This window comes from Manacus candei, unplaced genomic scaffold, assembly GCF_025592945.1.
Source record: "Manacus candei isolate 608988 ecotype Guabito, Panama unplaced genomic scaffold, ASM2559294v1 h1tg000015l, whole genome shotgun sequence".
Lineage (NCBI taxonomy): Eukaryota > Metazoa > Chordata > Aves > Passeriformes > Pipridae > Manacus > Manacus candei.
The window spans coordinates 4,149,876-4,166,419 of NW_026138063.1; the positions used below are offsets into that span (position 1 = coordinate 4,149,876).

The following is a 16,544-nucleotide window of genomic DNA, read 5'->3' on the forward strand; positions in this document are numbered from 1 at the left end:
GGACACACACAAGCCAGCCGTGGAACAAATGAGCACTCCAAAATATAGCAAAGCCTAAAACACTTCTGAGTTCTTAATGTTTTATTAGAGATGAGAAAATGTGTCCAAGAACAAAATACACAATTGGCTGATCCTACTCCAGACCCTTTCAAAATCCTTGCAGTGAAGTGTCTCTTCCCTTCCTGCCCACTGAACCCCAGAAGACACATTATCTTTGAAAATATACTGCAAAATTCCCAGGGTCAGCAGGTCTGGCATCGTCTGCTGGGCTGGCTGCAGACTTCACATCGCGTGCGCTGGGGCTTCCTCGGGGGAAGCAGCACTCGCTGCATTCCACCTTCTTAATGGGGTGTAATCAGGAACACGTTTGCTTCAGACCTATTAGTGAACTTCCCGCTTTGAACCCAAACGCTTTTTTTAAGTAATTTTTATTAAACCTAAATATCAAATAGCCTTCGTTTTGCTAACAACGGTACCTGGCATTCTCGTTGATGATGTTTCAGCCCAATGTTAAGAGACAGACGGGGGAAAGGAAGCAGGGGGCATGCTACGTGCTCGTTGCCATTCACTACTTTTTTTTCTTCTTTTATTTTTTTTAATCTTTATAAAATAATGGGATGTTTGTCTGATACCGAATCTGAAACAGAGTGACAATCAGAGTTGGAAAGGCCTCCCTTAATTTTTGGCTAGAAAAGCTGTATTTGTTTTTGGATCACTCTATAAATGGGTAAAGATTAATACTTCCCGGGTTTCAAAAACATACTGTACAAATTTGCCTGATTCAGATGCTCAACCTGTGAGTTGTCAGTTTAAACAAGCAGCGTATTTCTTTCTCTTTGCCATTATCCAAAAGAAAAACAAATGAAAGATCCTCCCTCTCCCCACTGCATTCAAAAGGGCTGTCATTAGAAAAATGACAGTGTTTGTAACTGCACCCACATGTTTTGCCCAAGTATCAAAACTGCCCAGTTTTAATACTGGGGCATTCCATTCAGGCAGGGATGCTGACAATCAGCCCAGCTTAAAAACTGCTATTGGGTACACAAATATGCAACTCAAATAATGGTTTACACTGAATCAGATTTATTAGTACATTCACAAGACAGAAGGGTAGAAGCAGCTATCCCATGTGACTGCACAGCTATTGCATTTTACCCAGACACACTTGAAAGCAGCTAAAATCCTGGATTTGGCTCAAACACACCCAAAAAGTGCACAAGAGCCAGAGGGAAGAGGAATGTGCCCACTACCCAGTGGGTTTGATGCAGTGGTTTATCACCTTTGTTTACCACAAGCCTCTGCAGGGAGCTCCCCACACTCAGAGCACCCCAAGTGCCCCCCAAACAGCTGGGGAATCTCCCCAGAATCCCATGTCCCTGTTAGTCCAGTTGAGCACTTGAGCCTGCTCTGACTGTAAAGGACCTGGAAGAAGTTCTCCAGTTTTTTTGGCTGTGCTCTGAGCGGAGTTCCTCCCTGGACTGCATCCAGCCAGCGCGGGTTTCCCAGCGCAACCTCCCAGCCTTCAGCACGACTGAAAAAAGCTTAATAGAGTCCACCCGCATCAGCCTGGCAGGGAGCACGACTCAGAATTTATGTTTTATTAAAGCAACATTAGTAACACTTTTCAGTGTGCGTGAGCATCTACTCTTACACTCAGTAAAAGCCTCCATCCAGCTCTTGGCACTATCTTTGATCGCAAAGAGAAGTAATGTTAAAAAGACTCTGACTAAGTCACTGGGCTGAGATTAAGATAAAGTTCATTTGAGTTTTTAATTCTACCACAACATATCTGTGCATCTCAGCTGCCTATGAAACTCTCTTATACCCTGGAAATCCCAGTTTATAGAATTGCCAGAGCTGTGTAGAAATGGGAAATTTCAATTTTCGGGTAATTCTGAAATAGCAGCAGGGGAAAAAAAAATCTAAATTGGAACTGAAAGCTAAAAAGCCAATGCTTCCCTTGAAACAAATACTCAGGAAAAAATCCTGGATTCAGAGTCACTTAAGCACATAAGTCAATGTTTCATTTAATATTTAAACTTGCTTAGGTTAACTCCATTCATTTTTAATTTGTGTTTTAAAGCCTGAAAAGTGTTAAGAGAAAAAATGCTGTATTATAAAGTTGTATTTAATATAAACAAATGATTCCATGGTATATATATCTCGAAACAGAGAACATGCTGACACTGGAGAAACAAAATGGGAAAACTGAAAACAAATGATAATTTTTAAATAAGTCACGTCAACTTTTTCCATAAAAAGTATAGAACTATAGAAACTCTCCCCCAGAACACTGGTGCTGTAATGGAAGATCTCTCAATGATTTTATCTGCAGCTAAAAAATATCATCATCAGGTGTTGTGTGGATGAAGATACCAGATGTTCTTTGGTATCTGCATATTCACCTTCTTTCAGAAGGTGACTGTTAAATAGCACCAGTTATATATTTTGTTTCTTGTGAACTGAAAGGCCCGGAAGGTGAATGGAATCACCTTGTCTTTTCATGCCTTTAGTGACTCACATGGCTGTGAAGCCACATGTTGCAAAGGAAAAACTTCCATGCTATTTTTTTGGTTGATCAAATTTTGGAATTTCCTATTATTTCTAACCTCTCTTCCAGATGAGACCAAGACCACAAAGAGAGACTTGATGGTTTCAGACAGTGGTGGTCAGGACATGTCTTGGGAAATGCAAGAGCTGGGTTTAACTTCCAGCTCTGGATCGAACACTTGACCGAGTGGAAGTTGGTTCATTAGAAGATAATACCAGATTGGCTGGGGTCTGACATGGTGGAGGCACAGTCACCACTCAGTGTAGTCACATTTTCTGTGCCCATAACCACTACATCCAACCTTGAGACACATTTCCAAAGGGAAGCCTCAATGCAAGGGGAAGATTCTCATGAAAACCTCTTGGGTTTAATGAATCCTAATTTTTTGATAGAAAAACCATTTGCTTTATTCAAGTAGGAGAATTACCAACAGCTCCAGGCTGGACCCTGCTTTTTCCTAGAGTGCCCATCCTTCTGTTTAGGAACCAGCTATTTATCAGCTGCTGCCCTGGCTTAGGAGTGACCATCCCACCTCCGGGACCGCTCTGCCCATGTTCCCTCAGCTCTACGCTTGGCCTGCTGCCTGCGAGGAGCATCCTCTGCTTCTAGGAAAAGTCTTCTCCCTTCACCCATGGTGCTTTACAAGCTCCTGGAGTGTTAAACAGCTGATGGCAGATGTGGAGACAGTCACCCAAGCCCTCCCCAGAGACCTGGTAGTTTAAAGAGTTTATGGCCAAACTTCAGCAGAGCTGCTCCAGCTCCCGGGGAGAAAGGTTCACACGGTGCTTCTGTTTCTCCTCACCCATTCGGGCTCCATATGTGAAAAACCAAGGTGTAAAAAAACAGAGCCTGATTTAAATATTGCATGGCCAAGCCCAGCAGCTAAGCCATCATTAGGTGTTGACTTGACAAATTTTCTGGGGTCGATACCTGCATAGTCTTTCGTATAAAGCAAGCCAGCTTGTTTCTCTTTTTTTGCTGTTCCAGGCCAATTTTAAACCTCCCTGAAGACTTTATTTGTAGGATGTGCCTTCACTTATGGAAAAGTAACATGTGCAGACAAAATAACTGTTTTTCAGGTTTGATACTCAAGCCCAGCTGAAACTAATCAAAAGTCTGAGATCTTTGGACCCTGGTAGGGCAAAAGTCCTAATGAAGACGGATGTAGGACAACAGAGGCAATGAAATGGTATCTGGTCTCAGCGATACCACAGGGTAGATTTCTGCCCAAGAGAATAAAAATGATTGAGTTCTGTCCTTTTTAAATATTATCCTTCTACTTCTTGTACTTAAGTCATCTCACGTGTGCTTTTTCCTGCTTCTTTCAAGCCCTACAAAAAGTGCTTTTGCTTGTTTGCTTCAAGGGATATAACTGGGAAATCAGTGTATAAGTCTCTCTTTTTGCACAGAAATAGTTATTTATCGTTAGCTAGCTTTGAGGATTTACTCCATGACTTGACCAACTCCGCCAAGTCCCACCCACGCACCCGTCTACATACCTGCAGTGACACAAGCTCAGCTCCCCTAAAGGAAAAACATCATTTCTCTGCAGTGACAACCACCCACTAGTTTTCGTTGTGGAGAATGTGCTAAAGTGAAAAAACAGCTCAATGTTGAAAATAACCCATCACAGGGCTGCCTAAGTGGGACCAGAGTCCTTAATATCACATATATCATTGAAACAGACGTACCACATCTGTCCTAGTTAAAGATTTAGGAATAGTTTGTGTGCCAAGAGATGCAGGCATGGCAGTGGGATCTCCTTTTACCGCCCAAACTCTTGCCTTGAAACACATCATTTCATTACACTTCTCATTATGTCAACTTTTATCACTCTACATACTATCGGCCATGAAATTATCAAATACTTAAAAAAAAAAAAAAAAAGAAAGTGCAAATAAAGAAATTTGTCTTGATCCCTGAAGGACACCTAGGTATTTTCTGAATTTTACCAGCAAAGCTGTAATAAATAAGAGGCCCTTCTCCCTGCCCTGTCTTGCCATTTGTAGTTTCCCAGTTTCCTCAATGCCTAATCTTCAGTTGCTGCGAAACCAGATGGTTAAACAATTAGATAAATCACGGGCATTGCTTACTTTGTCTCTTCTGTAAGCACTAAACAATAAATCTCACAACTTCCTTGCCACAAATGTGATGGTGAAGGCCCAATCCCAGCTCAGCAGCCGGACTCTTTATTTCCTGGGCCTACAGAAGATAGAAAATATCACATTTCTGCCTCATTCGACCCTTTCAATATCCCTGTCACGCTTCACTGCTTTACAAGGCATCATTTCAGTGTTGCAACAAAGATTACAGGGAATCTAACAGGTAAGGCCCCAAGCAAACACAGAGCGGAGTAGACCCAAACAGGAGGCACAAGGACTTCATGTCTTATCTGCTCCCCATCTTGGCATTTCTAACCACAAGGACTGCCCTGCTGACAGCCCTGCCTGTCCTCAGGCAATGAATCTGTAATAAGATATATACACACAACAAATAATAGAGGTGGTTTGTTGTGTTTGGGGGGTTTTTTTGGGTTTTTTTGCTGAAAAAATATATACCGAGGTAATTAAATTGCTAACATGATGGATGGCCTCATTTTATATTTGAATTCAAAGTGACTTCCTATAGCATATAAAAAAGTGACTTACTGCAAAAAAAGGATAACGCTATAACTTGCACTGAAATAGAAATATGGATATTTGCCTTGAATCCTGAAGAATCAAGTTTTTCTGCTCTTGCAATGACAATGTATAGCATTTTGATGTTTTAACCAAAGTCCTAAAATATTTTGGAGGCACTAAGTAACTTAAAAGTAGAGAAGCTGAGGCACTGTGAGTTTGCAACTTAGAAAAGAAAAAAAAAAATCACAATAACCCTAAGAAGAAGACTAATTATTTAAGTACTGGACTTTATACAAACCCTGCACAATAACACTGATATGGCTTTGTCAGCATCATCTGTAGTTCGGGTTGTTCAAACTCTCATTCACAGATCCTATTTTCATCTGTACTGACCTAAAGAGACCTTAAGAGTATCATGTCAATACACTGTCACATCATCGTGATACAGGAAAATGGTCTGATTTCCTCTTCCCCCTTCATCCCATCCCAGAGGAGAAAAACAAGAAGCACTGACCAACAGCTAAAAGTATTTCAGAATAGCTTCAGGACTTTCACAGAGCCATTAAACAAACTAAGGATTTGATGTCATGTTTGAAGGCCTATGTTAATGGGAAGTTTGGGTTGTAATGCATTATAATTTAGGAGATCTGACTTTGCATTTGTTCTCTTTCTATGAGAAATTTGTGATCCATACCGCAAGCTGCGGAAGCGTTGGCCAGCAGCCACAGAAGTATTAAATGTAAATGGCTTGTTACCTCAGCAGTTATTTGCTGTGCAGCAATGCTGGTTTAAAAAAAAAATCCACTCCAAAACCCTGTAAATCCCGGTATATATTTTCTTGCTTTTGCCTGACACTCACAGAGTTAACAGGCAAAACATTTCAATAAAACTCCCATACAAAAGAGCTAAGATGTTAAAAACTCACTGTTCACATCTGTTCATCATTTCATTGTGTGGCCACACGTTAGATAACCATGTGCACTCCTAAGAGCACAATACCCAGCCGTGACCTCAGCTGTGACATCAAACAAGCACACGGGGGAATTATTCCAGGCTTTTGGCATCAGAGTGGTTGACTTGCACAAAGGGGGGAGCCTAAAAACTGCGCCTGACGAGTGGTGAAACTGCAGGATTAACAACCAACTTTTATCAGCCCTTTGCTGTGGGTTTCTTTGCAATAGGAAAATGTGAGCGTGCAAATAGGTCCATCCCCTAAAATTAGGCGAGCGTCATAACAGGCCAGTTAACTAACCTGTAATTACACTGTCACTTGTATTAACTCCATCACCCACTAATAGAGTAAGTTATAGTGGAAGCAGCCAATGTTGTTAGGAGGGTTATTTATTTTATGCCCTAATTAATCAGTACTGACACTGAACCACATCCTTCCTCCTTCCTCATTATTTAAATCACCCATTTATATGGATGAGCCTCTTTGCTTTGTGCATTTCATTAATGCCTTAACATGCTCCCACAAGGAAAGTGGCAGGCGCTGTTCCAGCAAGGGGGCAACAGAAATGCCTGGAGGGTGCTCCTGCTCTCTCAACCTTTTTTCCCTGGGAAGGGCAGCGGGAAGTCTATGGGATCGAGTCCCTGGGCTCTCAGGGGTCTGGTCCTCAGCGGTGCCGGGGAAGAACTGACTTCACTGGGTTGGCCCAATTTCAAGCATTTGGTGCTTGAAGAGACAGGGGAGGACAGCTTCTGGGAGGGCACCACCACACAAGGAAGCCTTTGCTTCAAGACAGGCACATGCTTAAGTGATTTCCTGAATCTGGGTCCTGATCCTAAAATTGGAAGTGACAGGTAGAAGTTGTCTTACCCGCCGATCACCCGTCCTGAGACTGAGACTGAAATAGAGACGTAAAATTACTTGGTCTGTAGAATGGAGATCAAAGCATGTTGGGTTTAAATTGACTAGAAGGCAATTGGAAAAGTGAAATTCAGAATATCTTGTGCAGGCCTTTATGTAGGGGTACACAGCCTCTTAAAGTTTCCCTAAAATATTTTTTTTGTCCCCATGTTTTTAAGGGGTTATCCCTGCATTATATCATAATAGAACAGCCAAACCAAAATCTAAATCAAAGTATTTTTGATAGAATATTTTAAAGTCAACTTTTTTCCCCAGTCTATTCTTTTACTTTCCTCTTTTTCCAAATTTTTTCTCTGTATGAACGTGTCCCAAGTAAGCACTTGCTGTTGCACACACACAGACTTTGCAGAGCAGACTGAAGAGGCTACCAGAGTTTTTAAGTAATTACTGACTTGTTTTACCAAAGTGTACAGATGGGCTCACATTAATGGCTCCCACTTGATGCAAGCAGCCTCTCTGAGATTCTCTTGGAAGGTCAACATGGAGATGGGGAAGCCTGGCTGAGCACAAGGCAGCAGGGCAGAGCTCAGCCCTGGCCCCCGGGAGACACCCGCTCACACTTTCCATGCTCTGCTGCCATCCCTGGCATCACAGCTAAAGAAGTTTAACATCAAAAAAATACCCCAGACCTCTTTAAGTTGTTATTCTGCTTCCTGATTTCAGCACAGGCAGCTCCTGCCACAGCTCAGTCACCTTCAAAGTAGCGCTGAGCTCTGAAAAATCAAAACTCACAGAGGATGGAGAGGAGGATGCACAGCCAGGAGTGGGAAGGCTTTCATGGTATAGCACAGGAGCACACAGGTATTACCCAAAACCAGCTTAGCAGGAGGATGGGGAAGACACAGCAGGTTTTGTATCCCACAGGACTAAAATCTGAAAACAGCACATTCAGGATTCCCCATAGCCCCCTCAGTTTGTCCAAGAGCCTCAGACACCTGTCTACATCCATATCACCCTTCCCAGGGCAGGTACACCTGGAAACCCAGACTCGTAGGTCAAACTGGTTATTGACAGACTCTTTGGAAACTGTTTTTTGTAAAAGAAGACAAATGGCACAAGGTTGTGCATAGTTTGCTTGAGTAAAGCTCAAACACAGCTTTGGTGGGCTTTCGAAGAACAAAAACCAGTTGCACGATTTACTTCAAAGCTGACAAACGTGATCCTACTTGCAGTAGTTACAAAGGGATTTTTACAACTCCAGGAATTTTTAACCTGAGATGCTCTAATTCAAGAAAATATTTTAAACACTGTAAATTGTATTATTAATTTGAATAACATTCTTATTTTCTATGAAACATGTACAATTTCACCAGCACAGCTTCCAAGCAGCAGCTCCATGCCAACGCCGATAGCTGCAAACCAACATAGCTCTCAAAAACGAGGAAACATTATCCAGTGCCACATTCTGAAACCAAAGGCCATGTGCAGCTCCATTAACTTGTGGTTCAAGGCCAATAATTAAGCCATCCAGGTTCCATCCAAATATTTTTCTGACTCCCCAAACATTTTGCCAAACCATGAACTAATTTTCACCACGAAGGCTTTCTCGGATTTAGCACATTTTTGGAGACAGTTGCTCACTCGGCAGAGCTCCAGGGGCTCTTGAAACCTCTCATGGTGCAAACCAGTCAAAAGTTGCCAAGTGCATATTGTCCCATGAAACCTGGCGTGTCAGAAACCATATAAACCAAACCAAAGCTGTACAACTTTTCCATGGAGTTCTTACCGAAAGTCACGGCAGGATTTGGGCAGAGAGAGCCTGTTGCCATTTTCAAGAAAACCCCTATCTTAGGTGTTTATCAGTGAAGAGGAAAATTACGAGCCTTTAGTGGATGTCATGATGTTGATCCTTCCTGACTAAAGACCAAGGGCTTTTTTTTGAGAGCGCCATCACTACAAGTTTTAACACTCCTTTTTCCAGTCATATAAATCTGAGCATTTAAGGTGTACTACTACTAGAACACACAAAATCTACATACATGAATGCAACTTAAACCATCTGACAGAAAAAGAATTTAAGGTCTGACATCTTTGCTGCAGAGCAAAAGCCAAAAACTCCTGGACCAACCAAGGGCCCCATCCTGCTCCCATTTAAGTCAACAGTGCCAGTCCCCATGGCTCAGCACTGACAAGTATGAGAATTACCAAAGAAATGCACATTAATTATCATTACTATGTCTGTTATTGTATAACAGACTGTGATTCTGTACTTTATCTCCTGGACCATTATCTCCTGCCATGTGATCTAAGTGTTGATACTGCTAATGTAAAGGAACACAGAACAGTAGTCATTTATCCTGCAAAAGACCTCGTGCTTTTCTTGTTCTATCAATCATTAAACAAGTAATGTCTTTTGTGTTATTGCCTTGACATTCATTAACACTCACGTCACAGGAAATCTTTGCAATTAAAAACCTTATTGACGATCTGTGGTTGTTTCTCATTGGCGTGTAACAAGCAAGATAATAAAAAATGAAAACAATAGTGTTATCATAGATAACTGAGGAGGTTTTTCCTTTTTCATTTTGTACCTCAACTATTTAAATGTCTCTGGTCTCTTTTTTAATTTCAGCATGGACTCGAGGGTTCTGAATGCTGGCAAACCACTTTTTATCAGCCCTGAACATCTGAACACCCCTTTGACATTAATCCTGTATGACCAGCTTTAGTGGAAACACTCAGCCTTGGAAAAGTCAGGCTATATGAGGACAAGACAAATGTTTCTCTCTCTGTACTATTCTACCCCTCAGATATGTGTAAGGACCATGGGTGCAAACCAGTGACACAAGAACACTGCGCTTTACCCACTGTCCAAAACATGCACTGCACTGGTTTCTATAATGCTGGTGCTGCTCCAAGGCTAAAATCCTGCAGGAGATGGAGGGAAGTTTGCAGGGAAGATGAAGCCCAGGGAGAAGACACATCCCAGGAGAGTTGGGATGGAGGGGGACCAGCAGCAGGATCTGATGGGAAGCAAAGTGGGGAATCTCTTGAACACAGCTTACAGTCAGTTTATTTTTTTCTTCTGTGCCCAAAACCACCCTCCCTTTTACAGTTACACGCAGTCTCACAAATTTAGGCTGGTTAATACAGCTACATTCTGTTGGGACAGAGGGCCAAAACCTTCTCACCTAATGGCTGGCTGCTGGGATGCATCTGAGGTGAATTGTGCATGTGCTGTGAGCATTATCTGCACTTCCCTCCCCTGTGGGACACGGCATGTCACAGTGCTCACATTAAAGTGCCGGTCTCTGGAACTGTGTCTGCAAACCCAGATTCCTGTCTGACTCGGGCCCCACTGTCTGAAAGGTGCCTTCTGGAAGATAATAAGCACAACCTCAATTCCCACAGACATTGACATAATTGAAAAATTAGACCATTAGGCTCTTACATTCCTACGGGCTGTTTTAATTGCAGTCCATATATCTTAAGCGTATTTACTGAATGCTCTGCCTACACAGAGGTAGCTGAGAAGTGAGGGCAACTCTGCAACACTGTTACAGAACTCAGAGAGGAAAAAATTTTAAATCAGAATCATCCTTGTCTTATTTACTCTCATATTACCATGCTGGAACTCTTAAAGGCATAGATCTTAAGACCAGAAGGGATCATTATAAAATTTTTACAAAATACTCTGCTTAATATCACAATTTTTGTATTTCCGCTTAGTGATGGTACTCCAAATTTAGACCATCATAAGAGAAAGAATCAAAGCCATTCACTTCAGAAGCTCTTTGCCCATCAAGAACATTGGGAATAGGCTCCTGTGTGCATCCATATCTCTTGATAATTAGCAAAAGTGGAAGAAAAATTCTAAATGGCATATTTATGGTTCTCAGGTGTGGTGGTCTCTCTTTGAAGCCTAAAAGTACATTTATGATCAGCCAGAGCCCTAAAGAGTATACACTGTATTTGACGTAGTAGCAGACTGTTTTCGTAGGGCACCAAAGTAGTTAAATAAATTCCTATCTTTTCCTTTTTCTGGTAATTTAAGCATTAGTAGTGTTGATACCAAATCTGGACTGCCCATGGCTTTTCTTTTGACATGAACAGTAATGTTCTTAGAAGCAATCAAATTTACAAAACAATCCAACAAAAAGGAAATGTAACAAAACATAACAAGTATATTTCTCTGAAAAGTAAGTAGAAGAAACTATTTGATATGTTACAGGTATTTACATCATTCATATTTTGTCCCACTGATTGTTTCTCATATCCTGTAAAAAATGCAATCAAGTTATTAGCAAATTTTTATAATTTAAATAAGTTGTTTCTGCCTTTGGCATTTGCTCTTGTTCATGAAGTTTAAGAAGAGAATAGATTTTGAAGATCTGAGACCAACACCAACATTCAGTAAATTAATCCAACAGCAAACCCTGCTCTCCACTTGGTGCCTCCACAATTACAAGACTCCGTACAGGCCAGAATACCAAAAGTTTTAACATAATCTTCCAAGGCCATCTAAGCCTTTTCAAGGCAAACCAGCATTATACTATTGAAATCTGAAACAAGCCTTAGGAGATATTCTTACCACAAAAAAAAAATATCAACCAAACAAAAAAAAAAAACAACAACAAAAAAACCCAAAACAAACAAAAAAAAACCAACAAAACAAAAACAAAACAAAAACAACAAAAAACCAACAACAACAAAAAAACCAACAAACAAACAAACAAACCCCCACCAAACAAACAAACAAAAAAAACAACCAACCAACCAACCAAAAAACCTCTAGAAATCCCATAGGAGAAAAAATATAGAACTTCATACAGGAAAAGGTCACCTGCTCCCCGTGCCAGTGAGGGGCTGGGTTTATATTCAAAACAGATCTGTTGCAGGGAAGCTCCTGTGCATCTTCTGAGCAATGAGTCTTCTCTCCACCACTCCAAGAGAAATCAACTTTTTGAAGGGTGAAGTGACACCTTCAACTGCACAGATATTAAAGAGCTACTGCTTCTACCTCCCATCTCCTCTATTTTGGTGACAACCACTTCCCAGCCCATCTATACTCAGTTTGTACAGTTTACCTGCCCCTGGTTTTGTAGCTGTGTACAAGTGTAACACCAGGATGAAACCACCCTGGGGGGGGCTCCAGGCATCCTTGTGCCTGGTGGGACAGTTTCACACACAATAACAGTTCTTTCATGTTCAGTTACTGCACATTCATGGACACAGTAAGCTCGCACCACAAAACAAACCAATGCCTTTGAGAGGCAAAACAAACCAGCTTTATTGAGAGGGAGAGTTTTACTGTTAAACCCCAGCTAAACCACAGAGTCAGGGCTCAAACAGTCTATTTTCTCTTCTGGCTATGCCACAGATCCATGCACCACCTACAGCAAGTCTTTTTATCTCTCTGCTCATCAGTTGGCCATGAGTAATGCAACGAGCATGTTGGACAGAAATAAGAGACCTCAGGTATTTGGGCATTAAATGGATGATCATTGTGGAAAAGTGTATTGTGAGGGGAATGTATAATGCAAACAGGGATGAGATAAGAGATATCTGATTCATGCAGATTATGCCTTTTGTGCCCAATATATGGGTGGCTAACAGGTCACTGTGCAGGAATTACAAGTAATAGAAGCGGGCATGAGGAAGCAATATTTTAACTTGAAAGGACTTGTAGAGGGATGAGAGAGAATTTGCATAAAACCAATACAGAGCAGATGGGAATGGACAAGCCTGCTGGTATCAAACACACGCCAAAGGAAAATTACAGAAGAACAAGGAAGTTATTGTAGACGGCACTTCGATATCCTAACCCTAAACCAAGGAAACCTCTAAATCCACCAGAACAATCGCCTCAAGGATTTAGCAGATGGCCCCAGATTTCTGCTAGAAAAATATCACATTACGGGTGACAAAAAAGCCTTATCATGTTTTCCCACCTTTAATTACTTTAGAAGGCAAAATTCCTATACATCAAAAAAAAAGAAAAGGTGAGGGTAAATTCAAAGGTTAGTGCTGTATTAATGTGTGTTATCTACTCACTAATTTTTTTAAGGCTGTTTTGTGAACATGTGAAAAGGCAGTCAATGCCAGAAATATCTTTTCTGACAGCAAATATTTGGGCAAGTTTATTGTCTTTAGCCACACACCAGACCTTAAAAAAAAAAAAAAAAGAGAGAGAAGGAAAAGAAAAGAAAATTGGCTCTGGATTCAAATAAGATTGCAACAAAAAAAAAAAAAAATAAATGTTATGTTGATAAGTATCAGCGTTCTAGAATTACAACCAGTCCAAGATGTTTTCAGAGGCATATGTCAGAGGCGATGGTAAAAAGCAGAGAAATATGTAGGTAGAAGTGTGAAAGAAGTCTAGGCAGAGGTGTGAAAATAGTTTATAGTTTATTAAAAAGAGGTAAGAACGCAGAAACTTTCCCAGGCTGCATCTGTCCAACTCTGCCTCACTGCGAGCAAGACCTTCTGTCAGGGTCATTCTGGGAAGCTGATGCCTCTTAAGTGCCGTGGTCCCCTTCACGGGACTCTCAGGAGGGATGGAGGTGTGTGGATCCATTAAAATGACCGTGTTCAGAAGAGAAATGTGCAGGGCACTCCCTCTTCTGCAATGGCAGACTAATTTTATTCTGCCTATACTCTGGAGGAATCAAGGGCTTGATGGATGGAGCCTAAGAAAATCCTAATTCAGGTGCAGAATCGTAACACAATAACCCACGAGCAATTTGTTACAGAGTGACTGGGTGCTAGGAAATGCTGCCAGGAGAGAAGGAAACAGAAAGTTAGGAGTAGGCTACAAGACAGGCCATGCTCCTGCAAGCACCAAGGAGCAGTTCTGACTATATCCATGTGATGATGCCATGCTGACAGACCTCTTTTCTCATCAAACCCATAGTGGAAGAGAGGCCTGTGGAACTCCAGGCCTTGTGACGCTCATGTTATTTTTCCAGTAATCCAGAACTATGGAATAAAACATCAAACAAAGGAGCAGCAGAGATGATCGTGGTGGATTTAGTTAAGAAAAGATTAGTGCTCATATGGCCTGAGAACTGATTTCTGAGGAACTTTCCTCAATCCTTCCTGGCCCTTCCCATGACACAATTATACACATGTATTAGAGTGAAACCAAAACCTTTTAATACCCGACGTGGTAAGCCGAGACACCACTTGAAAGAGCTGAGTTTCAGCCTGGCTGGACACAAAGGATGAACATACCTCTGCGACTCAGCACCCGAAACCCAGAATTACATTTCTGCTGGATGACACTTCAGTGGTGACAGACATTAATAGCCCTGTTAAGCATAGATAACACAACGCCACTTCGGTGTCTCGCTACGAGCCCTTGCCAGTAATGAGCTTTAAAGAAACAATGACTCACGGTAACACGAATTGTCACAAGATCTCACAGAGGAGGATATGAGATAGCTCAAGGATGGTGGCACACAGCCTGCCCCTTCAGCCTGCAGCACACCTCTTCTCACGGCCAGATGAAGGCACAGATGAAGGCACAGATAATACGACCAGTCCTATGAATCACACGAAGCCTTTCTTCCCCCCTCCCAAACCCTGCCCTGCTTCACTGCCAATAAAGTTTCAACGGTTTCTCAGTGCTGCCTCCCCTCCTAGCAACTGCCTCCCTGAATTCCTTCCCTGCTTCCTCCCAGCTGCTGCAGTGAGAGCCAGCACTGCCATGTGCCCACAAGGGCCTTGTCATCAGCCATGTGCCCTGATGGGACCTGATTCTCCAAGGTGGCAACTAATGGGAAATAAAAACTCTACTTGAGATTGGACCAATAAAGGGCAGCACTTTTGTCTATGAAAGTGCCTTTGGAAAGTCCTTTGCTTACACACTTCCAACTATTTCTGCCCAAAAGGCTCTATTTTCTTATTAAAACCAGGCATTTGCTTACCTGCAGCACTGAACACCTTGGCTCTGGAAACTCAAACTGTCCTTGTGCAGTCAGGGCTCAAGCCTTCACATCCAGGTACGGTGCAGAGCAAGTTTGACTCCAGATCTGTGCACCAGCTCTGCCATGCAAACAGGTGGCAAAACCCTCAAATCCTCACAAAGGAAGAAAATATTGGCAGCTTTTTTAAAGAATATTGTAAAGGAACTTACTGGATGAACAGCAGCTTAGGAACAATGTTTATGGCAGAGCTATAAACTCTTGAACAAATTAAAAGTATTTACAAGAGTAATTCAAGTCTCAAGCCAAACCTACCGAACGGCAGGAGATGATTCTCTCAGGGTCAGGAAGAAATGATTAGCACTGTGCTTGTGGAAGAGGGTTTAGTATCATTCCTTGCCCTACCTATTAAAAAAAAAAAATTATCCTTTCAGTTATGGCAGTAAGTACACAGGAAGATCATTCCTTATCTCTTCAGTGCTTCACCTGGCTCCTTTTATAGGCCCTTTGTTCTTGTTTCAGCTCACCTGTTACAAGAGGGTTTTATTTTTTTCCCTCTCATTTTAATGACCCAATACTTTTGACTCCTGATTTTAACTGCATCTCTGAGATCTGAATTCAAAGCCTCCAGCCAAATTGTTTAAAGCTCAATGGACTTGCATACATATTTTAAGCTACAGTTGGCATTTTTTATAACCCTGATATTTCCTGTCGATATTATCCCACTTCTTTCATCTCTGGTGGACATGGATGAAAATCTCAACAACTAACCTGAGATCTGCAAAGGTCTGCATGTGAGTGTTTGGCTTTCTTATGGATGCCCAAATACCTGTTTTATTTGCAGAGATCTGTGATATTGAGTGGTGATCAGTGAGAGCTTGTGACTATGAAAAGTTTTTATAACAATGTGCAAATTAAGAAACTATTAAAGACAAGATTTGAGTGAGGAACAGAGGTCTCTGAAGACACTGCTGAAGGCAGTGACATCAGTGTACACTGGTTTAAGGCAAAACGACCTGAGGATGTTGTATTCCCACCCCAGGGCCTGAGTGAGGAGAGTAAAAAAGTTCTCTATGATCCAATACCAAGGAAATCAGGAAGAAGTCACCTAGCAGAAGTTCATGAAAAAAATATTAAGATCCCCTAAAATTATAGAAAGTAATATTGAAGAATACAAAACACGACAATTATCCTTTCTATGAATTTTTCAACTCTCATATAGATATTCTGTTGGTTCTAAATAAATCCCAGAGGATCATTCTAAATCCCTTTTAGAACCTGCAGTAGCTCAGGCATCACCACGTGGTATTTCAGTCACAAGGGCTTTTATCTGAATGTGCAGGGAAAGGCAAGGTACATGCCAGAGCTGTTCTGGGTACACAAACTATGCAAGGCTCACTTTCTATAAAGCAGGAGGAAAGGTACCAACACACAAAGATTCTCCACACTATGTTTTTCACAGAGTCTTTTCATTGAAAAGACCCTGTAGTTCCTTCCCACTAATCCAGACTGGATAGTAAATGGAGAGAGATCTCTCCAGACACTTTCCCCTTAGATCACATAAGGAAACATTAATCAAGCAAAAGATGGGAAATTATGACACCTAGCTGCTAAAGTTCAGCCCCAGCGGCCAACTC

General features: G+C 41.6%; 1 protein-coding gene across 7 annotated transcripts in view; it reads right to left on the minus strand.

The window, feature by feature from the left end:
- MECOM (MDS1 and EVI1 complex locus) overlaps positions 1 to 16,544 on the minus strand; it is a 333,582-nt gene that overhangs the window by 127,913 nt on the left and 189,125 nt on the right. Inside the window, exon 1 of one of the 7 annotated variants that reach the window (XM_051781692.1) lies at positions 14,911 to 15,599. The exons of the other annotated variants lie outside the window; for them this stretch is intronic. The gene's annotated coding sequence lies outside the window, so the exon portion shown is untranslated. Of the gene's footprint in view, positions 1 to 14,910; positions 15,600 to 16,544 lie in introns of those variants that run through there. 7 annotated transcript variants of the gene reach the window in all.